Raw genomic sequence first — 23,581 nt, 5'->3', positions numbered from 1 at the left:
ACACTCCTAATACAAGTTTAAAATACATTATTTAATCTAGTCTTAGGTTCATTTAAAATTTGGAAAATTCAATCCAAAAATATGTTCTGTAACATATTTTTGTATTGAAAATGTTTGTATTTCATATTGAAAAATATGTATGGCCGCCAAAGAGAAATGTATTCTGTGAAGGCAAATCTACGCTGCCATGTCTGACTTGGTGAGCCTGGGGACACTGGCCCTGTGCTGAGTTACTGAGATGGGTCAGCCCTACAGCCGTGCCCAGCCTGCCCCATCCCCTGCTGATTTGCATGTTCCCAGAGCACAGCCTCCTGCTCTGAAGACTTTTTCATAAGCTGGTCACACCCTGTGCAGGAGTCAGTCTCCGTCAAGACATGATGGACATGAGGGCCCCCACTCAGCTCCTGGAGCTCCTGTTGCTCTGGCTCACAGGTAAAGAAGGAGAACACTAACAATATACTCAGTCAGTGTGCTCAGTAGTGTCTGCAACTTCAGGGAAGTCCTCTGATAACATTACTGATAGTATGAATATTTGTTTTTATGTTTTCAATCTCAGGTGCCAGATATGCCATCCAGATGACCCAGTCTCCGTCCTCCCCGTCTGCAACTGTAGGAGAGAGTCACCACTACTTGCCGTGTGAGTCAGAACATTAACAATAATTTAGGCTGGTATCAGCAGAAACCAGGGAAAACTCCTAAGCTTCTGCATCCAGTTTTCAAACTGGGATTCCCTCTCGGTTCAGCAGCAGTGGATCTGGGACAGATTTCACTCTCACCATCGGCAGCCTGCAGCCTGAAGATGTTGCAACTTATTTCTGTCAACATGGTTATAGTTACACTCCCACAGTGTTACAAGCCATAACATAAACCCCCAAGGAAGCAGATGTGTGAGGCTGAGCCACCCCAGATGCTCCTCCTGGTGCCTCTATCTGCTGAGGGCATTTCTCAAACTCAGGCTTTGAAAGTCATTGGGAGATTTTTGTACAGGGGACCAGGGAGGCTCCTCTGAACCCTAAGCCTCTTTCATCCTCATCCCCAGCAGAAAAGACCTGACAATGCCTGTCCTGGAAGAATAAAGAAGAGAGATAAGTCCACCTGAGGAGTGTGTGTGATGGAATAATTGAAATTTGTCCAGCAAAAGAGAAGCCATTCTCAGTATTTCAAGGAGAAATTGTTCAAGCTGAATAAATTAGAGTCTAAACCACAGTCTTTCCAAAGCCTATGGCATGTTATTCATGAAGCAGGTACCAGAGACAGGGGATTCTCAGGTGCTCCTCCAGAAGCCAGAGTGCACCTGCCCCTGGTGGTATGTGCTGAGTACCGTGTGATGATCCTCGGATCTGTCTGGGAAGCCCAGGGCTGGGCTGCTGATGCTCTCAGCTGACTGCAGCACCTCTCCAGGGGTGATTCTCCAATCCACAACTAACTCCATACACACACACACACACACACACACACACACACACACACACATATATATATACTTTAAGTTCTGGGTTACATGTGCAGAACGTGCAGTTTTGTTACATAGATATACACGCACCATGGTGGTTTGCTGCACCCCATCAACCTGTTACCTACATTAGATATTTCTTCTAATGTTATAACCCCCCTAGCCCTCCCACCCCTAACAGGCCCTGGTGTGTGATGTTCCCCTCCCTGTGTCCATGTGTTCTCATTGTTCAACTTCCACCTGTGAGTGAGAACATGTGGTGTTTGGTTTTCTGATCTTGTGATAGTTTGCTGAGAATGATGGTTTCCAGCTTCATCCATGTCCCTGCAAAGGACATGAACTCATCCTTTTTCTATGGCTGCATAGTATTCCATGGTATATATGTGCCACATTTTCTTAATCCAGTCTATCATTGATGGACCTTTGGGTTGGTTTCAAGTCTTTGCTATTGTGAATAGTGCTGCAGTAAACATACATGTGCATGTGTCTTTATGGTAGAACGATTTAAAATCCTTTGGGTATTTGCCCAGTAATGGGATTGCTGGGTCAAATGGTATTTCTAGTTCTAGATCCTTGAGGAATAGCCACACTGTCTTCCACAATGGTTGAACTAATTTATACTCCCACCAACAGTGTAAAAGCATTCCTATTTTTCCATAACCTCTCCAGCATCTGTTGGTTCCTGACTTTTTAATGATCACCATTCTAACTGGCGTGAGATGGTATCTCATTGTGGTTTTGATTTGCATTTCTCTAATGACCAGTGATGATAAGGATTTTTTCATGTTTGTTGTCCGCATAAATGTCTTCTTTTAAAAAGTATCTGTTTATATCCTTTGCCCAATTTTTGATGGGGTTGTTCGCTTTTTTTTTTTTTTGTAAATTTGTTTGAGTTCTTTGTAGGTTCTGGATATTAGTCCTTTGTCAGATGAGTAGATTGCAAACATTTTCTCCCATTCTGTAGGTTGCCTGTTCACTCTGATGACAGTTTCTTTTGCTGTGCAGAAGCTCTTTAGCTTAATTAGATCCCATTTGTCAATTTTGGCTTTTGTTGCCATTGCTTTTGGTGTTTTAGACATGAAGTCTTTGACCATGCCTATGTCCTGAATGGTATTGCCTAGGTTTTCTTCTAGGGTTTTTATGATGCTAGATCTTACTTTAAGTCTTTGATCCATCTTGAGTTGATTTCTGTATAAGGTGTAAGGAAGGTGTCTAGTTTCAGTTTTCTGTATATGGCTAGCCAGTTTTCCCGACACCATTTATTAAATAGGGAATTTTTTCCCCATTGCTTGTGTGTGTCAGGTTTGTCAAAGATCAGATGGTGGTAGGTGTGTGGTGTTATTTCTGAGGCCTCCATTCTGTTCCATTGGTCTATATCTCTGTTTTGGTACCTGTACCATGCTGTTTTGGTTACTGTAGACTTGTAGTAAAGTTTGAAGTCAGGTAACATGATGCCTCCAGCTTTGTTCTTTTTGCCCAGGATTGTCTTGGCTATATGGGCTCTTTTTTGGTTCCATATGAAGTTTAAAGTATTTTTTTCCAATTATCTGAAGAAAGTCAGTTGTTGCTTAATGGGGATAGCATTGAATCTGTAAATTACTTTGGGCAGTAAGGCCATTTTCACGATATTGATTCTTCCTATCCATGAACATGGAATGTTTTTCCATTTGTTTGTGTCCTCTCATATTTCCTTGAGCAGTGGTTTGTAGTTCTCCTTGAAGAGGTTTTTCATATCCCTTTTAAGTTGTATTCCTAGGTATTTTATTCTCCTAGTAGCAATTGTGAATGGGAGTTCACTCATGATTTGGCTCTCTGTTTGTCTGTTATTTGTGTATAGGAATGCTTGTGATGTTTGCACATTGGTTTTGTATCCTGAGACTTTGCTGAAGTGCTTAAGGAGATTTGGAGCTGAGATGATGAGATTTTCTAAATATACAATCATGTCATCTGCAAACAGAGACAATTTGACTCCTTCTTTTCCTATTTGAATTTGCTTTATTGCTTTCTCTTGCCTGATTGCCCTGGCCAGAACTTCCAATACTATGTTGAATAGGAGTGGTGAGAGAGGACATCCTTGTATTGTGCCAATTTTCAAAGGGAATGCTTCCAGTTTTTGCACATTCAGTATGATACTGGCTGTGGGTTTGTCATAAATAGCTCTTATCATGTTGAAATACATTCTAATGATACCTAGTTTATTGAGAGTTTTAGCATGAAAGGCTGTTGAATTTTGTCGGAGGTCTTTTCTGCATCTATTGAGATAATCATGTGGTTTTTGTCATTGGTTCTGTTTATGTGATTTATTACATTTATAGATTTGTGTATATTGAACCAGCCTTGCATCCCAGGGATGAAGTCCACTTGATCGTGGTGGGTAAGCTTTTTGATGTGCTACTGGATTTGATTTGTCAGTACTTTACTGAGGACTTTTGCATTGATGTTCATTACGGATATTGGCCTAAAATTCTCTTTTTTATTATGTCTCTGCCAGGCTTTGGTTTCAGGATGATGCTGGCCTCATGAGGTGAGTTAGGGAGGATTTCTTCTTTTTCTGTTGACCGGAATAGTTTCAGAAGGAATGGTACAAGCTGCTCTTTGTACCTCTGGTAGAATTTGGCTGTGAATCCATCTGGTCCTGGACTTTTTTTTAGTTGGTACGCAATTAATAATTGCCTCAATTTCAGAACCAGTAATAGGTCTATTCAGAGATTCAACTTGTTCCTGGTTTAGTCTTGGGAGGGTGTATGTGTCCAGGAATGTATCAGTTTCTTCTAGATTTTCCAGTTTATTTGCGTAGAAGTGTTTATAATATTTTCTGATGATAGTTTGCATTTCTATGGGATCGGTAACTCCATGTGTTTTACTTCAGGTGTCAGTGTACATGAATCCACCACTCTGACTTTCCAGTCTCATGGGAGGGCCTCTTGTTGAACAACTCTAAAGAAACTATAGAGAGAAAATGGGTTTTGGAAAACCTGCTCCTAGGAGTGATGGTAATGATGAGGAATTGACAGCTGACAGGCAAGTAAGGTGACTCTCCACAAGGCCTAAAATTTTGCCAGTTATGATTTAACCCAGAATATGTTTGAATGTGCTTTCAACTATTACCAGCATGTTTGGGGTCATAGCAAGAGAACTTTATATTAAGTCGTAGATAAAATGGGAAAATCAGGAAATTGTATGAAATATACAATAAGGTTGTGTATGATGGCTCAGGCCTGCAATCCTGTGATAGTTGATACAGTGTCAACTTGATTAGATTGAAGGATGCAAGTACTGTTCCTTTCTGTGTCTCTCAGGGTGTTGCCAGAGGAGATTATTATTTGAGTCAGTAGGCTAGGGAAGGCAGACCCCCCGATTAATCTGGTGGGCATCATCTAATCAGCTGCCAATGAACATAAAGCAGGCAGAAAAAGGTGAAAAAGTGAGGCTGGCCTAGCCTTTCCACATCTTTCTCCTGTGCTGGATACTTCTTGCCCTCAAACATTGGACTACAAGTTCTTCAATTTTGAGACTCAAACTGGCTCTCTTTGCTCCTCAAACCTGCAGACAGCCTATTGTGGGGCCTTGTGATCCCCTAAGTTAATAAGTAATAAACTCATACATATGAGTTATATATAAACTAATATATATGAATTATATATAAATCCATATATATTATGAATTATATGTAAACTCACATATATAATATGAATTTATTATGTATTGATTATATTACATATTAACTTACATACATATGTCATATATATATATCTATATATATCTTATTATTCTGTCCCTCTAAAGAATCCTTTCTATTACAGATTTTGGTACCAGGAGTGGTTCTACACGAACAGAATAATAAGAATGCAATTCTTTCATTAGTTTTGGGGTTTCTGGAGTTTCGTTGGTTGTGGGGTTTCTAGAGTTGGCTGCTTAATATGATTAAACCCCAAAATGCTAAGGATTGTACTTTTAATAGTATGGAGAACAATGATAGTCCTTGACATGAACTGTTTAGAGAGTTATAGAAAACAAACGCATTTGGCACTCCTGAATCATCATTGATGAGAAGCAAGGAGTTTAGTGACTCTATACTTAGTACCCTTGACAAACGCTTTGTAAATCTATTTGATTTGTGAGGGCAGCACCTGCATCTTTGAAGAGCCCTGTAAAGGCTCTTCTCTGTATGTCAGATCTAATGGTGAGAGTTGCAGTCACTCAATTACAAAATTTAAATACAATTGGGAATAATTGGACCCTGAAGTGGCAGAGGCCAAGTGGTGGCACTCAACCCTCATAGGCACAGTGGGCATACCTACTGTAATGGACAGAAGAGATAAAGCAGCAATCAGAATAGTCTGACTCATGTAGAGCTCTGGCATTGGCTAATTAATCATGGTGTTCCTAGAAGTGAAATTGATAGGAAATCTAATGCATTCCTACTTAATTTACATAAGGAGAAAACTTTTAGGTCAAACAGACAAAAGACTAATTGGAATTACAAAAACAGAGATCCATGGCCCCTCCATCGATTTCTAGACTTGAGCCAGTTTACAGACCCAGAACACCTTGAATGAAGGGGAGGCCAGGTCCCCTTGAGGAAGGACCCCACTACATTACTGACCATTTGTGAAGTTAATCTTTCTCCCATCCTTCCCCCAAATAGACCTCTGGCCTTTTACCAGGGTAACTGTGCATTGGGGAAAGGGAAATGATAAGATATTTCAGGGACTACTGGACACTGGCTCTGAGCTGACGTTGATTCCACCCACAACGTCATTGCAGTCCTCCAGCTAAAGTGGAGGCTTATGGCAGTCGGGTAATTAATGGAGTTTTAGCTGAGGTTCAATATAGTGGATGCAGTGGGTCTCTGACTCATCCTGTGGTCATTTCCCCAGTGCCAGAATGCATAATTGATATGACACACTTAGCAGCTGGCGGAACCCCCACATTGACTTCCTAACTGGTACCGTGAGTGCTATTATGGTAGGAAAGGCTATTATGGTATTATAAATGGTAGAGCCATTAGAGCTGCCTCTACATAGAAAGATAGTAAATCAAAAACAATATTACATCCCTTGAGGGACTGCAGAGATTAGTGCCAATATCAAGGACTTGAAAGACTCAAGGGTGGGGATTCCCACCATATCCCCATTCACTTCTCCCATTTGGACTGTGCAGAAGACACAGGGATCATGGAGAATGACTGTGGATTATTGTAAGCTTAAATAAGTGGTAACTCCAATTGCAGCTGCTGTACCAGATGTGGTTTCATTGCTTGAGCAAATTAACACATCTGGTACCTGGTATGCAGCCATTGACTTGGCAAATAAGTTTTTTTCCATTCCTATCCATAAGGCCCACCAGAAGCAAGTTGCCTTCAGCAGGCAAGACCAACAATATGCCTTTACTGACTTACCTTGGGGGCATATCAACTCTCTGGCTTTGTGTCATAATGTTATTTGAAGAGAACTTGATCGCTTATTGCTTCCGCGAGGTATCACACTGGTCCATTACATTAATGACATTATGCTGGTTTGATCCACTGAGCGAGAAATAGCAAACACACTGGATTTACTGGTGAGACATTTGTGTGACAGAGAATGGGAAATAAATCTGACTAAAATTTAGGGACCTTCTACCTCAGTAAAATTTCTAGGAGTCCAGTGGTGTGGGGTCTGTCGAGATATTTCTTCGAAGGTGAAGAACAAGCTGCCACATTTGACCCCTCCTACAACCAAGAAAGAGGCTCAACACCTAGTGGGCCTATTTAGATTTTGGAGTCAACACATTCCTCATTTGAGTGTTACTCCTGCCCATTTATCAAGTGATGCAAAAGGTTGCCCATATTCACTGGGGTTCAGAAAAAGAGAAGGCTCTGTAACAGGTCCAGGCTGCTGTGCAAGCCGTTCTGCCACTTGGGACATATGACCCACCAGATCCAGTGGTGCTTCAGGTGTCTGTGGCACATAGGGAGGCTATTTTGAGCCTTTGGCAGACCCCCATATGTGAATCACAGTGCGGGCCTCCAAGATTTTGGCGCAAGGCTCTGTCATCTTCTGCAGATAACTACTCTCCTTTTGAGAGACAGCTCTTGGCCTGTTACTGGGCTTTGATGGAAACTGATCATTTGACTATGGGTCAACAAGTCACCATGCAACCTGAACTGCCCATCATGAAGTGGGTGCTTTCTGACCCATCTAGCCATAAAGTGGGCCATGCACAGCAGTATTCCATCATCAAATGGAAGTGGTATATATGTGACTGGGCTCGAGTAAGTCCTGAGGGCACAAGTAAGTTACACGAGGAAGTGGCTCTAGCTCATGGTCTCTACTCCTGCCACTCTGCCTTCTCTCCCACAGCCTGCACTGATGGCTTCATGAGGAGCTCCCTATGATCAGTTGAGGGAGGATGAGAAGACTAGGGCCTGGTTCATAGATGGTTCTGCACGATATTCAGGCACCACTAAAAGTGACAGCTGCAGCGCTACAGCCCTTTTCCAGGGACATCCCTGAAGGACAGCGGTGAAGGGAAATTTTCCCAGTGGGCAGAACACTGAGCAGTGCACCTGGATGTGCACTTTGCATAGAAGGAGAGATGACCAGATGTGTTTTTATATAGTGATTCATTGGCTGTAGACAATGGTTTGGCTGGATGGTGAGGGACTTGGAAGAAGCATGACTGGAGGATTGGTGACAAAGATATTTAGGGAAGAGGTATGTAGATAGACTTCTCTGAGTGGTCAAAAACTGTGAAGATATTTGTATCCCATGTGAGTGTTCACCAACGGGTGACCTCAGCAGAGGACGATTTTGATAATCAAGTGGATAAGATGATCCGTTCTGTGGATACCACTCAACCTCTTTCCCCAGACACCCCTGTCATCGCCCAATGAGCCCATGAACATAGTGGTCATGGTGGCAGGATGGAGGCTATGCATGGATTCAGCAATGTGGATTTCTACTCACCAAGGCTAACCTGTCTATGGACATTGCTGAATGCCCAATTTGCCAGCAGCAGCAAAGACAAACACTGAGCCTTTTGTATAGCACCATTCCCCTGGGTGAGTGGCCAGCAACCTGGTGGCAGGTTGATCATAATGGACCTCTTCCATCATGGAAAGGGCAGAGGTTTGTCCTCACTGGAATAGGCACTTACTCTGGATATGGATTTACCTAACTGTATGCAATGCTTCTGCCAAGACTACCATTCATAGACTCATGGAATGCCTTATCCACCATCACATTATTCCACATGGTATTACCTCTGACCAAGCACTCACTTTACAGGGAAAGAAGTGCAGCAGTGGGCTCATGCTCACGGAATTCCCTGCTCTTACCATGTTCCCCATCATCCTGAAGCAGCTGGATTGATAGAATGGTGCAATGGCCTTTTGAAGTCACAGTTACAAGGCCAACTAAGTTACGATACTGTGCAGAGCTGGGCAAAGTACTCCAGAAGGCCTTGTAGGCTCTGAATCAGCGCCCAATGTATGGTGCTATTTCTCCCATAGCCAGGATTCACAGGTCCAGGAATCAAGGGGTGGAAGTGAAAGTGGAACCACTCACTATCACCCCAGTGATCCACTAGCAAAATTTTTGCTTTCTGTTCCCACGACATTACGTCCTGCTTTACTAGATGTCTTATTCCAGAGGGAAGAATGCTGCTGCCAGGAGACACAATAACAATTCCATTAAACGGGAAGTTAAGATGGCCAGCTGGACACTTTGGGCTCCTCCTACCTTTAAGTCAACAGGCTAAGAATGGAGTTACAGTGTTGGCTGCGGTGATTGACCCAGACTATCAAGATGAACTCAGTCCACTACTCCACAATAGAAGGGACGAAGAGTGTGCAAGGAACATAGGAAATCCATTAGGGCGTCTCTTGGTATTATCATGCACTCTGATTAAGGTCAGAGTGAAATGCAGAGAATAACCACACAGAAAGCGTCTCTCGGAGGTGGCACACCTGAGAGACCTGAGAACTACTGGCAAATGTGTCAAGAGTAATGAAACACATTAGCGTATAAGATCAAAAGACTTGAAACTTATCCATGATATACATCAAGGCATGCATCATTATACAGATTGTAGTTAAAATGTGGAATCACCCAAGTGAAAATCTCAAATGTATCCAGGAAAACTGGTTTCTTATATCAGGAAAACAGTAAAAAAATACTTGGTTAACTGTTCATGGGACCAATAGAGGCAGAAGACAGTGAAATTACATATTTAAATGCTGGGTGGAGGGGACTCAACCAAGGATTCATTATCCAGTGAAAATACGCTTCAAAAATAAAGGTAAAGTAAAAACACTTCTTTATGAACAAAATGAAGAGAAATGATTACTTGCAGATATATTCTATAAGACATTCAAGAGGAATTAATATTTAGGGATCTTCATATTTATTCCTCACTAAATGACAGTTGGGATATTGTGTGGTGCTCATCTCCAGGCCCCTCCCTGTGTTCCAGGAGACAGGGTCACTCTCACCAGCAGGGCCAGTCGGGGAAATAACAGTGTCCTAGCCTAGCTCCATGTGAAATAAGGACTGACACTGATCTCCTGTTGGCTCCCACTGCCCCCTGGACACGATGCCTGCCTGGGTCAAGGGGGATGATTCTGGACAGATGTCACTCTGGCCATCAGCAGCCTAACTACCTTCATGACCTCCCTTTGTGAACAGAGTCCCATAAGCTGCTTGAGCCATGAAAGTTGGACTGAGAAATCCCACATCACTGCAATCAGAGGGGGGCTGTGAAAAGACCATGGAGGGGTTTCATACTATGACCACCCACCACTGAGCCATGGCTGCCACTCTGTCTCACGGGAGTCCCTGGGGGAAGACCAGCTCACGCTGTGCTCTAGAGGTCATTTTTGTCACCATCTTGGTTCTAGCTGGTTTGGGCCAGTTTCTGTAGTGCATCCTATTTTGTCCAGATCCTGTACTGATCAGCATTGTCATGACCAATGTCGTGATCAGTGCTCAGAATACAAGTCCTGACGATCTCCTACCTTACACTCAGTGCCTTCTGTGAATCAGATATTCTGATAAGGATCCTGTTGGATCCTACTCGAGTCAGGGGCCACACAGACCCTCACGTGGGCTGAGAACCACAAGTATTTGAAGACAAGGAGAGGTCCAGAGAATGATAGCCTGTGACTGTCCTCTGTAAGACAGCTTCTCCCCAGATGGCTGAGGGCTGTCTTTGGCTGTGACTGTGTCCTTCTTTCTGAATGATAATGAGGGATAGAGCAGGTCTCTAAGCAAGACCACATCAAGGCCCTCCTATGTGTGCCACTCTGTCCTGACATAGGTAGTGCTGGATACACTTAGGGCAATGAGGAGATTTATAATCACAAGGAAGAGAGACAGAGAGAGGAAGCAAGAGAGAGAAGGGTGGTGATGTGTGTATAGTACCAACACTGAGAATATGTTCTATAATGGTTTAGTGCTGAATATGTTGCTCAAATAATCAGGTTCTATTACATGGAGCCTGAACATGTACCTTATATAGGAAAAGGGCCTTTGCACTTATAAATTAAGAATTATAAAATGGACAGATTATCCTCTATTGAACAGGTGGGGCCTAAAGAGGCCTGTCTTTGTTAAATGTCTGTCTATCTCTACCTTATGAGGACATCATGATTGTTCTTAGAGATAAACAGACATTTTTTAAAAAGCTGCAGGAGAGAAGGCAGTTTGAAGACAGCGACAGAGATTGAAGTGATGTGGACTCAAGCCAATGAAAGCTGAAGCAAACAAAAGCTGGAAGAAGAGAAAAATAGACTCCCCTTATGGAGTCCCCTTAGAAGCTTGGTCTGATGACAACCTGTTCTTGGTCCCTGAAACTAATGCTGGACTTCTGGCCTCTAGAACTATAATAGAATATATTTCTGTTGTTTTAAGTCACCAAAGTTCTGGTAATTTGTTATAGCAGCCCAAGAATACTAATACACATGGGTCTTAGGATAAATCCAGCCTAACGGTACGATGATGATTTGCAATCTCCACCTTCAGTCCTCTAATAGTATGCATAACCGGTTAGAAGAATATTTTTGTTATGGAAATATTGCACAGGAAACCTCGCAGTGTATGCAGGGGCATCTGTTAGTTATAGAATAAATATTGACAATACTTAGTTGAAAATTACATCTGACTAGTAGTATCTTATATAGACTCCTCATTCTAAGACACACAACGATGCATCAAAGGGGCCCTAAGTAGTGTTTTCATACATGTGTATGTATAGGTACATATCCTGTTGCATCAACTAGAGAAACCCTCAGGACAGCCCTTGGTACCCTCGGTGATACATTTCACAGATGAGTTAACTGTCATCAGAGCACAGAGGTGGTTTGCCCAAAGATACATGGTCAGTAATTATCAGGGCTGAGCTTGGAACCCAGGTCTGCATAACCTTAAATATGTTGCTCCCACATAGCCACATTTGCTTCATAGAGGATTGAATGCCGTTAAATTCAGATAAGAGACAAAGTCAGAAGGGTGGTGTGAAATTCTCAACACAAGCTCCCTGCTATCTCTGCACCTTGCCATGATTACCCCAGTTATAAACTCAGGCCCTTCTGGAGTTTTGTCTACAAAGCAAAACTTCCTCAAAGTCTTTATAAATATTAAATGTCTTCCTTTCAGATTAGAGAGTAGGGGCACATCTTGCATTGCCCTGAACACTTTGCATCTTTTCTACCATCCTCATCTCTCTGACCCAGTCCTTCCCTCTCAAATTGTGTCTTGTAAATCTGATTTCTTCCCCAATATGAAAACAATGAACAAATATTCCCCTATTTTTCTCATATCCAGAGGATACAAGAATTAATCACATATCCAGAGAGTAAGAGAGTTAATCAAATGATTTATCCTAGAGCATTTACACATAGGAAGGATTTTGGTGCTAGCCATCTTTGCAGTGGAATGTTCTCTCTCTTGTTAAAATTGATAATAAAAAATGACAAGATAGAACTATTTGGAAGAACAGAGGGTGACCATGTCCTTAAGGAGGTAAAAGACATTCCTACTCCTTGTGTTAGTTTCCTACTCCTGCTGTCACAAGTTACCAGGATCTTACTTGCTTCATACAACACAAATTTATTATCTTACACAGTTCTCGAGGTGAGAAGTCTCACTGATTTAAAATCAAGGTATCAGTAGTGCTATATTCCTTCTGGAAGCTTCAGGGGAGAGAATCTGATTCTCAGCTTTTCATCTTCAAAGATAACCCCATGTTCCAGGCTGCATGGCCCCTTCCTTCATCACTGAAGCATCCCTCCCCATTGTCCCAGTTCCTCTCTGACTGTGACCCCCCTCCTCTCTCTTATAAAGACCTTTCTGATGATGCTGTCTTTCCCAGATAATTCTGGTGTGTCCTAAATTTTCTGAATATCCTTATGCATGAAAAAAAATAATAATTGGCAAGAATTCAGACCATACTGTCCAAGAAAGAGGGTTTGTCCACTGTCTTAGGTTGGATTGTTCAGGGACAATAATGCCCATGCAGGCAGCATATTTATAATGCACCAGAAACACTGGGAGGAAACAAAGCAGTGAGACAAGAAAGAGAATAGGGACTCCGAAAGTCTCCTCAGCAAGGAGCTAATGCTGAGGATGACTGGAGCTCAAGCCCATGTGGAAACATGGGAAAATATCTTGCTATTATTCCACCTGAGAAGGGAGGGAGCTGGGGTATGTATACACCTCCCCTGTTCTCACTTATTTGGGGCTTTCCAGGAGGATGCTCATTCTAGGTGCTATGATAGGCCATGAGTTCAGGCAAGGCTGCCTTCTCCAGCTTCAGATAGAGCAGTGAGAAACAGATATGCCCATGGGGAGTCAGCAGATGTACCGAAAAAGGGAAAGGGAAACGGTAGCAAGAGAGACTGCTACACTCACCCACATACACACAAAAAATATGTATTTCTATCCAGAACTGCTTCTCACTGAACCTAAATCTTAGCAAGCAGTTTGCTAGTAACTTCCCTTGAAATTCAGGCCCCTGGAAAGCAGCAGGAGATTTGTGCACAGACTATACCAATGTAGTCAGGTCACTCTTAGTCATGCAAGAGTAATGCTCCCTGGATTCCCCAGGCTCTAGTCTTCTCATGTCAGTGTAGTTGATTCCATTTTCCTTGCTACACAACCAGGCAGGGATGCCGCTAGGCAGAGGCAGATATGTGAGGTATAGGGGTTCAAATCTCTCTCTAAGTTTTATCCAGATTCAAAGTATTTCTCCATGTAAATGGGCTGTGGCTTGGCCAGAGATGGAGACTCTCTTTCCTGAAAGTGGGGCAAGGAGGCAGACGTCTGAGTCAGGATGATGTCCCCACTGACTGCTAAAGAGTCAAAGAGGAAAGTGGCTTTGATGGTGCAGGGCAGGGACATGCACTGAGTAGCCGCTACTCTCACAGAAGAGGAGGTGTTCACTGACCTGGCCTTTCCCCAGGGCCTCTCCCTCACTTGCTTTTCAGGAAGCCAGGTTTTTTGAGGGCCGTACCTGAACACTCATGAACATTCTGGTGGGAAAGGCGGATCAGAGCATTAGGCAAGATGCATTACCTTGGTCTTCTTCCTTTGGAGGCAATTGATCGTGAGGGTCTAGATTGGTTCAGAGTTTCAAGTTTATCCTGATTAAGGCTTCAACAGTTGGAGGAAGAAATGAGTTTTTTTTTAAGTAAACAGATCTAGCATTACTAGTCAACCCTTCATACTGATGACCTATGGGAAATAATACCCAAGAAGGACAGAAAATTGGGTAGAATAAGGGAAGCTGCAAACCAAGATGAAGCTGCTGCCCATTGAGACCCTGAGTATTAAAGAGACTCATAGCTCTGGATAATGGAAGATCCGTGAGTGGCACAGGCACTGAGGAATCACGGCATCATTATTGTGCCTCTGCAGGGAATTGCTTGAAAATATACTGGTAATAACGAATGTTTAAAGTCACTACAAATTCTTTGGAGTGTATTAAATATGCTTCTGATAAAGACCATTTTCCCCACATGAAACAATGGGAACCATGTGACAATCACAGAGGTGTTGTTAGTGTAGCGAATGGGATTGTTACTCACGCAACGTTCATTTAAGTAATGTGAAGATCTGACAGATGCATCCTCTAAGACTTTATTAGACATTCCCTACAAATGGTCATACTCTCCTGTATACCCCCAATACAACTCTAAAATATATTACTCCATGTAGTCCTTATATTTGTATGAAGTTTTGACTTCTTTCCCCAAAATATCACTTGTCACAACAGTGGATCTAGAGAGAAATACATTGCCTCCAGGCAAATCTACGCTGCCCTGTTCTGACCTGGGACCCTAAGGACATTGTTCCCATACTGAGTTACTGAGATGAACCAGCCCTGCAGCTGCGCTCAGCCTGCCCCATCCCCTGCTGATTTGCATATTCCCAGAGCACAGCCCTCTGCCCTGAAGACTTCTTAATAGGCTAGTCACACCCTGTGCAGGAGTCAGTCCCAGTCAGGACACAGCATGGACATGAGTGTCCCCATTCAGCTCCTGGGGCTCCTGCTGCTCTGGCTCCGAGGTAAGGAAGGGGAACACTAGGAATTTACTCAGCCACTGTGCTCAGTACTACCTGGTTCTTCAGGGAAGTGCTCATATAATATGGTTAAAAGTGTAAATATTTGTTTTTGTGTTTCCAATCTCAGATGCCAGATGTGACATACAGATGACCCAGTCTCCATCTTCTCTGTGTGCATCTGTAGGAGACAGAGTCACCATTACTTGGCAGGTGATTCAGGGCATTAGCAGCTATTTAAATAGGTATCGGCAGAAACCGGGGAAAGCAGATAAGTACGTTTCTGATCCATGTTGCATCCAGTTTGCAGATGGGGGTCCCATCTCAGTTCAGTGACAGTGGATCTGGGACAGATTTCACTCTCACTATCAGCAACCTGCAGCCTGAAGATTTTACAATGTATTACCGTCAACAGGGGAGTAGTTCTCCTCTCCCAGTGTGACAACTCATAACATCAACCCCCATGGAAGCAGATGAGTAAGGCTGGGCTGCCCAAGATGCTCCTCCTGGTGCCTCCATCTGTTGAGTTGTTTCTCAGATGCAGCCAGGTTTTGAAGAACATTGGGAAATTTTGGTAGATTGTGCTGACGTGGCTCCTTTGAACCCACTCTCTTTCCTCCTCATCCCCAGCAGCATGGACTTGCAATGTCAGTCCTGATTTAATAAAGAGATTTGACCACCTGAGAAGTCTGTGTTATGGGACATTCAGAGTTATTATAGCAAAAGAGAAGCCACTCTAGCTGTTACAAGCAGGAATTGTTTTAAGTTATGGAATTAGTGTCTAAACTACAGCTTTTCAAAGCCTGTTCAATGTTAGTTAGGGAAGCAGATACTAGAGATAGGATTCTCTGGGGCTCCTCTGTAAACCAGGGTGCACCCTGCCCTGCAGGTGTGGGCTGAACTACCACATGGTCCTTGTATCTGTCTGAGAAGCCCAGAGTGTGGGTGCTGATGCTCTTAGCCTCCTGCAGTATCGCTCTAGGTGATTCTCTAGTTCTCAACTAAGTCCACTTGTCTGTCTGCAGGTGTCAATGAGCATGGAGTCATTCTCTTCTGACTTCCAAATCTCATGGAAGGACCGCTCCCTGAACAACTCTACAGAAAAGTATAGAGGGAAAAGTGGTTCCTAAGAACGTGTTTTCAGAACTGATGGTCATGATGAGGAACGGACAGCTGAAAGCCCAACATGGTCAGTATTTTCACAAAATAGTGAAAAACTTTGCCAGTTATGGATGGCCCTTGAATACATTTGAATGTGCTCTCACATGTTATGAGCAGGGCTCTATCATAGGAAGACAACTTTATTAAGTCATAGACACAGCTTAAAAATCAGGAAATTGTATGACATATACAACAATCATTTTACAAACCAATGAAAAACATTTCTTGATAAAAACTAAAACAACAGAAAACTAAACATGGATGTAGGATTTTTTTCCTAATTACAAAAACTCTTTGCTACTCAAAATTTATGCAGAATCCAGCAGCATCATGAGCTCACTGAGAGCATGACACACGTGCTAAATAGCAGAACGACCTTCAGTTCACTGAATGAGAATCTTCACTTAGCCATGGTAGTTGGTAACAGGTGATCTATAAAAGGCTTAAGAAGCTATGTACTATGTGATTTTTATTTCAGCTAAAGACATGTCGTGGTGTCAGGTGCCTGTCCCAGCTACTCAGGAGACTGAGGCAGGAGAATAGTTGGAACCAGGGAGGTGGAGGTTGCAGTGAGCCAAGATCATGCCATTGCACTTCAGCCTGGGTGACAAGAGCAAAACTTTATTCCTGCCACCAAAAAAAAGAGATATATTATTGTCCTAATGAGGCTATTTAAAAAAATTTCAGTGGAAAACCACATATTGCAAACATTCTCAGCTTTATTTTCTAATCAATGCAACATGAAATTTGAAAACATTTGGAAGATTGTAATGGTAGAGAAACATAATTATCTGTCCATGGAATAATAAAATACTTTGATGTTTAAATGGAGCAACAGTTTGTAGGGACTTTGATAATTGCCAAGGTGAAAGAGTAACTTAAAATTGTATATTTCTGTGTTCAGAAGTTTTAGACTTCATTCACCAGTTCAGTTTGGTTCTGGGAGGTTGCTCACTCCTGCAAAACTTGCATTAGAATGTGGCACCTGGTTAGTTACTGCCCTTTAGCCTTGACCTTAGATGAATACAATTCATAGGCTAGAGACAAGCTTGGTTCCCTGAAGCAGAACCACCCAGCTGAGCCCTGCCTTGAAGAGTCAAGTTAATATTAAAATGAACATCCACAAATACAATACAACTTAATGGAAGACACTGACTTTTAAATAGTTGGTTACCAATCATTGTTGTGCAAAAAACTGACAAATGTAATATTTATATATTTACACATACAAGATGTATTTTGTTACAATTAATGGCATTAGCATAAATGTTTAGTAATCTATTTATAAAGCTACCAAGGAGAGTTTTTAAAAGAAATTTAAAAAATAATATTTCAATTAAAATAGTAAAATTTACCTTATTAATGGAAATCCACACATATATAAAAACATGAATATAGGTGCTATATATATTTATTTGATAAATAGTTGGGTGCACATAGTTCCATATGTATATAGTCATGGCTAAATAAGGTCCTTTACGTACATATATAAGCAACTGAATATCTGTACATAAAGAATAAACAAAGTTGGACTTCTTCACATCATATACACAAACTAACTCAAAATGCTACAAAGACCTAAATGTGAAAGGTAAAATAATAATGCTCTTTTAAGACAACTGAGATGTCAATCTTTGTGACTCTGAATGAGGCAATAGTTTCTTACATATGACACCAAAAAAACAAGCAATCAAAGGAAAAAATGATGAACTTCACTTTATCAAATGTAATAACTTTTATTCCCTAATGGACACTGAGAAGAAAGTGAAAAGACAACCCATATATCATATATCTGATGAGGAACCACCACCCAGAATATGTAAATAACTCTTATAATTCAATAATAAACATTGAAAAACACTTCTCAACTACAAATTGGGAAAAAAAAGATCTGTACAGAAGTTTATCAAAGAAGATATATACAGAGTCAATAAGTACATGAAAGGAGACTCAACATCCTCAGTCACTGGAAAAATGACAAACCACAATCAGATATCTCCTCACATAACACTGGGATGGCAATCATAATCACAATAATAAACTGGAATATGTCAAGTGTTGGTAAGAATGTGAAGAGATTGGAACAATAATGGTTATTTATTTTTGGAGATGAGCTTTGTCCATGTTGCCCAAGCTTGTCTTGAACTCCTGAGCTCAAGCAATCTGCCCACCTAGGCCTCCCAAACTACTGAGGTTACAGGTATGAGCCACTATACCCAGCCAGTAATGATTAATTTTATGCATCAACATAACTGGGCTAAAGAGTGCCCTGATAGCTGGTAACACATTATTTCTGGGTGAGTCTGTGAGGGTGTTTCCAGAAGAGATTAGCATTTGAATCAGTAGAGTGAATAAAGAAGATTGGCCTCAGCAATGTGGGCAGAAATCATTTAATACCTTCAGGGTACAAATGGAAGAAAAAGGTGGAGGAAATGTACATTCAGTATTTTTTAAAAATGTGATATTCATCTTCTGTCCTCAAACATCAGTGTTCTTGGTTCTTGGGCATTCACACTCAGACTGTGACTATCATCATTGGACCTCCAGTTTTCAGGCCTCCTTGAAGAGCCTCTTTTAAGGGCTCTTTGAAGGACAATTGGCCTTCAATTAAAAAACACAACACTTAATATGCTCCTTAGAAGTACTAATAAATGCAACACAGAGCTTAAAGATATGAAATATTACAGAACGCAGTGGGAGACAACACAGTGTGAGTAGCAAGAGCAGGAGCTGAGCGGCCATTATCATCGTTAGCCCTCATGTGATAGCATGTAGTCACTATAGAATCTACTTTGATGTGAGACAGGGGATAAGTTCTAAACCCACTCAACGTGGTTGGACACACCTAAAAAATGAACAAGCTCAAAATTTACATGATGGTGATATCCCAAGGGGCTATACTCTTAAATCAAAGTGGTGAAAAATAAATGATTCCCAAAACTGAAAGTGGATACCAAGCCGAATCAGAAGACAATCAAATTGCCAATTACAAAGAAGCCTCAAAATTAGGTGGAATAAAGACAAGGTTTCTGTGTCTGTGCCTCGGCAGTGAGAAACAGGCAAGTGGCCTTGGTGGTGTGGGTGGCTCTGTTCCATAAGGTCACTCATGTGGGCAGAAGGCATGACCACCCTCAGCACACAGCCTTCCTCCTTCCTGACAGTCACTGCCTCGATGCCCATTCTCAGCAGCAAGAGTGGAACAGAGTGGAGAAAAAGCTGTTCTCTTCTAAAGATCAAAGAAAACTTGAGCTTTGCATCAGGGATAAATGTTCTTTTGCATAAGGCACGCATTTGTGAAATGTTTTGCTGTGTAAATCTCATGAAAAACTCACATTTTGTTTGTTTTAATTTGAAAATGTATTTACACATTATTTGGAAATAACTTGGAATATAGTGTCATATTTTGGCAGCCTATCTGAAGTTGTCATTTTCTGTTGACATTTACTGCCCAAAAATCATCTGTAAAACAGACTTTTATTTGTGACTAACACGTCTCCTCTGAAAGGAATCTGTCTTTTTATCTCTTCAGGCTCTTTAAGCTCTTTAATTGGCCTTTTGTTTTTAAAATATTCCATGAATTCAGTTTAAAATATTATTTATGTAAATTAATTAATTAGCTTTCACTATTACAAAATAAAAAATCATATATGTTTCCATGTGAAACACTTGCCCCTTGAGGGCAAACAAATCCCACAATGAGAAACAGAGAGTGCCATGAACAAAGAAATACTGGAAATGGAAGGGTGATGGTGTGTCACTGTCAACAGGGAGCCCTAAGGCTAAAACAGGGTCTCACGTGTGACCTGGAGAATGTGGAATTTGCTGACAGGGTGCTGAGTTGTGGGGAGAATCTGATCTGTGCTCTGTGCTCTGAGACTGGAAGCCAGACCCTGACCACCAGTGTAGCTGCAGGAAATAATCGAGCTAGATGGGTTAAAAGGAGTTCATAAGCTTGAAACCCCATCCAACAGAATTAGTGTTCTTATCAGAATAAAATCCAGAAAGCTCTCTTCTTCCCCATCTCTCTCTTTTTCTCTTGCTCCCACCCTTATCCCCATCCCTCCATCATTGTCTATGAACCAAGAAGAAGGTTCTTAATAGAAAGTGAACCCTGCTGGACCCTGATCTTGGACTTCCAGCCACCAAAAGATGTTAAAATAAATTTCTATTGTTTAAGCCATCTGGGCTAGAGTACCTTGGCGTGGCAGGGGGAGCCAAGTAATCCACCATCCCCACTCCACCTGAGTAGAATCAGCATCAGGAGGCTCCTGGTGGATGTGGGGGCCCAGCTTTGCTCCTCTTCTAGCTGCTATCTGACTATCTGGTGAGAAGAAAGGACTCAGGCTTCATCCTCAGTTTGGTTGCATTAAACACAAATGTTTCCTTCACAAACAGATAATTAGCCTGCTTTGGTTTCTAATTAGAATTACTTCAAACTGCAAGAATGACTTGTTGCAGTTAATATTTTGTGATGTTCACATTGGGTCTCCATTTAGATGTCAGGGGGGACATTGTATGGACCCCGTCTCCAACTCCCCTCTCTGTGTCCCAGGAGGGAGGGTCACTGTCACCTGCATGTCTGGCTAGAGTATGAACAGTGTCCTAGTCTGCCACCAGCTGAACACGGCTCCTTCTTTGAGCCCCTGCTGGTTCGTGCTGCCCCTGTACACAAGGCCTGGGTCAGGGGTGCTGGACACGGACAGACGTGTCTCTGTCCATCAGCAGCTGAGCTTTTTAAATGGCGGTTCATTCTAAATAGAGTCCTGGCAGTCCTGTGAGCCACAATAGCTGGGCAGAGATCACATATCGCTCCAGCCAGAGGGCAGGCTGCCAGTGAACTGTGGAGTGCTTTTTCCTGTGAACACAGTCACTGAGTCACCTGTGCTGCTCTGTCTGATGGGAGGCCCCAGGAGAGGAAGTACCCATACTGATCCTTAGCATAAAATGTCCCTGCACCTAGGCGTCCAGATCCACCACCCCTCTCTCCAGCACCTGCACCTCTGAGCACTTCAGAACCTCCATGGGTCTCTCAGAATTCTCAGCCTTGGTCCATCAGAGCTTGGCCCAGCAGGGACATTGAGGAGGATCCTCAGCTTTATGACCCTTGCGCTCTGTGGTGGGAAAGGGGCCATGGGGTGGCACATCATTGTTGGTTTTCATTGTTCATGCTCAATTTATCAAAATACCTTATACCAACAATTAAAGTGATACCTATTTATATGTAAATTTGAATATTATATTTATTCCTAATTTAGATGCATAGTATATACAAAAATATCAATACAACACACATCTAAAATATTACATATAATTAATATGTCAAGTTTGTTACAAATACACATATATATATTCACATAACTCTATGTTTATTTATTTCACATATGCTAATTTTTCCTTCTAACTATAACAGAATCTGGGACTCTGGGATCATTTACTGACCTCTTCGGCTCTAGCACAGTCCTGATCATTGAGGACCAGCGAGGACAGAGCTAAGGGCAGCCAGACCCAGAAGCCCAGGCCCAGCCCTAAGGCCCTGGCCTCTGAGACTTTCACCCTGGCAGTAGACTCTGCAGGGTGCAGCACCTATGAGTGTGTGAACAGTTTCCTTCCCTGAAGCTCCTTTGAGACAGCACCATGGGCCGAGCCTTTGGTTCCTCCCAGGTCCTTAGTCCTGTTGCTCTGGAGGGCAACTGCTTCCTCCACAGCCCAGAGCCAAAGCCCAGCAGCTCTCAGGCAGTGCAAGCCTGACCTTAGTCCTGGTTTGAAGATCTTATTATAAATGTCTCCTTTCCTCATTTATTCTGGTAACTGAGAGTCTGTCCCTGAGTTAAATGCATAGGCTATGTTTCCACAATTGCTGATGCTGATGAGGTCATGTGAGAATTTGAAATTTGACTTTATTTTCATCAGCAGGACCTGGATTCTTCTAATATTGCCAGTTGAAGATGCCCATAGATTGCCTCCTCCTCATACAACTTTTCTTAGAGGCACAGTGCAATTTAAAATGTGGCAAAGCTTTTAACACCTACAGAGCAGCCACTCCCTCCTTTTTTAGTGCATAGGGCACCGGCTTTGTCCTGTTTTGTGTGACAACGACACTGAACCTCTCCCAGCCCAGGATAGGAGCCTTCAGGTGCACATGTGGTCAGCTCGGCAGTGAGATATCAGGCATGTGAAGCACGGGCAGGGCTTCTGGAGAAAATGGTGATTCTTCATAAAAAAGGGAAGTTGAAGAGCTTTGCTCTGTATTTCCTCCTGGGACAGTTACCAGAGGACATGAAGTTTAGAACCTCTGCAGCCCTCTTGAGACCACGAGGCCTTGACCCCAGACAGAAATGCCAATGTGGCTAAAGTAACAAAGCAGAAATCTAGAAAGATTCTGGAGGCTGTCTGCCGTCAGCAGGCTGCTGCACGAACCCTCAGTGCTCCAACTCTCTGAAATGATCCCATTGTTTAAACCATTGCTTTTCTTTCTTTCACTTGTTTCTAAAATTATCCTAACTTATCTATAAACGACACTTAAGAGAAAGAGCTTTACTGGGTCATGAACCTGCTCTTTAGAATAAGAAATGCATTATGTGTGTGGGTGTTTGTGGATGTCAGAGGCAGGAAAAGCAGGAACCAGAACAAGTGATGTCCTCCCCTGACATCTTGGTGCTTCTGTGTCCATGGCTAGGGAAAGCACAACGTTACAGAGTTTATAAATTCTGCTCTCTTCTTGTCTTTATTTCTCTTTTTATATGTTAAGCATGAACATCCCCTGGTTGTCCTTAATTCCTCCCTCCATTAAGGTCAGGAAATTAGAATTGTGGTCAAGAAAGAGACAAGAACACTTGGAGAAGACATAAAATCTGGAGATTGTATACATCTCCTCAACACCACCATAAGGTTTACAGGATTCTCTTCTTTTTCTGGAGTTTTTGAAATGAAGATTCTGACTGCTCCAGTCACTTTTCTGTCAGAGGTGGCATTTGGAGAGATTACAAAGAAAGCTTCCAGGCAGTGAGTGCTGGATTCAAAACAGTGTAGCTGGAGGTTGGGTCTGGATTCTCAGCATGGAGGAGGCCAGAGTGTGTATCTTGGGAAACACTGTGCATGTGGGAAGAAAGGACATAGAATTCAGACTGGTGGCCACAGCCTTTGGAGCCAAAGAGTAACACAAATGGGGTTCAAAGACAAGCCAGACTAAAAGTGTTATAGTCAACTGTCATTTTGATTATCTTTCTCATGCCACACATAAAAAGGTAAGTAGAAATTTTTATGGTAAAAATAATGTATAGGAAACTTCATTGCCTTTAGTGAAACACTTAGTAGTTGTAGAATAAATATTTAACAATTTGATTTGAAAATGATATTTAGCTACTAATATCTTACATACTCTATTCTAAGATATTCAAACATGCAAAGAAAGGGGACTGGAGATATA

At 42.1% G+C, this 23,581-nt stretch overlaps 3 pseudogenes across 1 annotated transcript in view; all 3 read left to right on the top strand.

Moving 5' to 3' along the window:
- The first annotated feature begins 377 nt into the window (after positions 1–377).
- On the top strand, positions 378–867 carry LOC105536478 (annotated as a pseudogene).
- A 14,078-nt stretch (positions 868–14,945) lies between these two features.
- LOC105536477 lies at positions 14,946–15,436 on the top strand (annotated as a pseudogene).
- A 716-nt stretch (positions 15,437–16,152) lies between these two features.
- The window catches only part of LOC105536476, a 13,878-nt pseudogene continuing 6,449 nt past the window's right edge, over positions 16,153–23,581 (top strand). The window contains exon 1 of the transcript XR_001005597.1: positions 16,153–16,183. The product of XR_001005597.1 is annotated as a general transcription factor IIF subunit 1 pseudogene (transcript). The remainder of the gene's footprint in view (positions 16,184–23,581) is intronic.

The sequence above is a fragment of the Mandrillus leucophaeus genome, unplaced genomic scaffold (genome assembly GCF_000951045.1).
Source record: "Mandrillus leucophaeus isolate KB7577 unplaced genomic scaffold, Mleu.le_1.0 Scaffold1599, whole genome shotgun sequence".
NCBI lineage: Eukaryota > Metazoa > Chordata > Mammalia > Primates > Cercopithecidae > Mandrillus > Mandrillus leucophaeus.
Note: the sequence above shows the minus strand (reverse complement) of the source record. Positions and strands in the feature narration are given on the sequence as shown.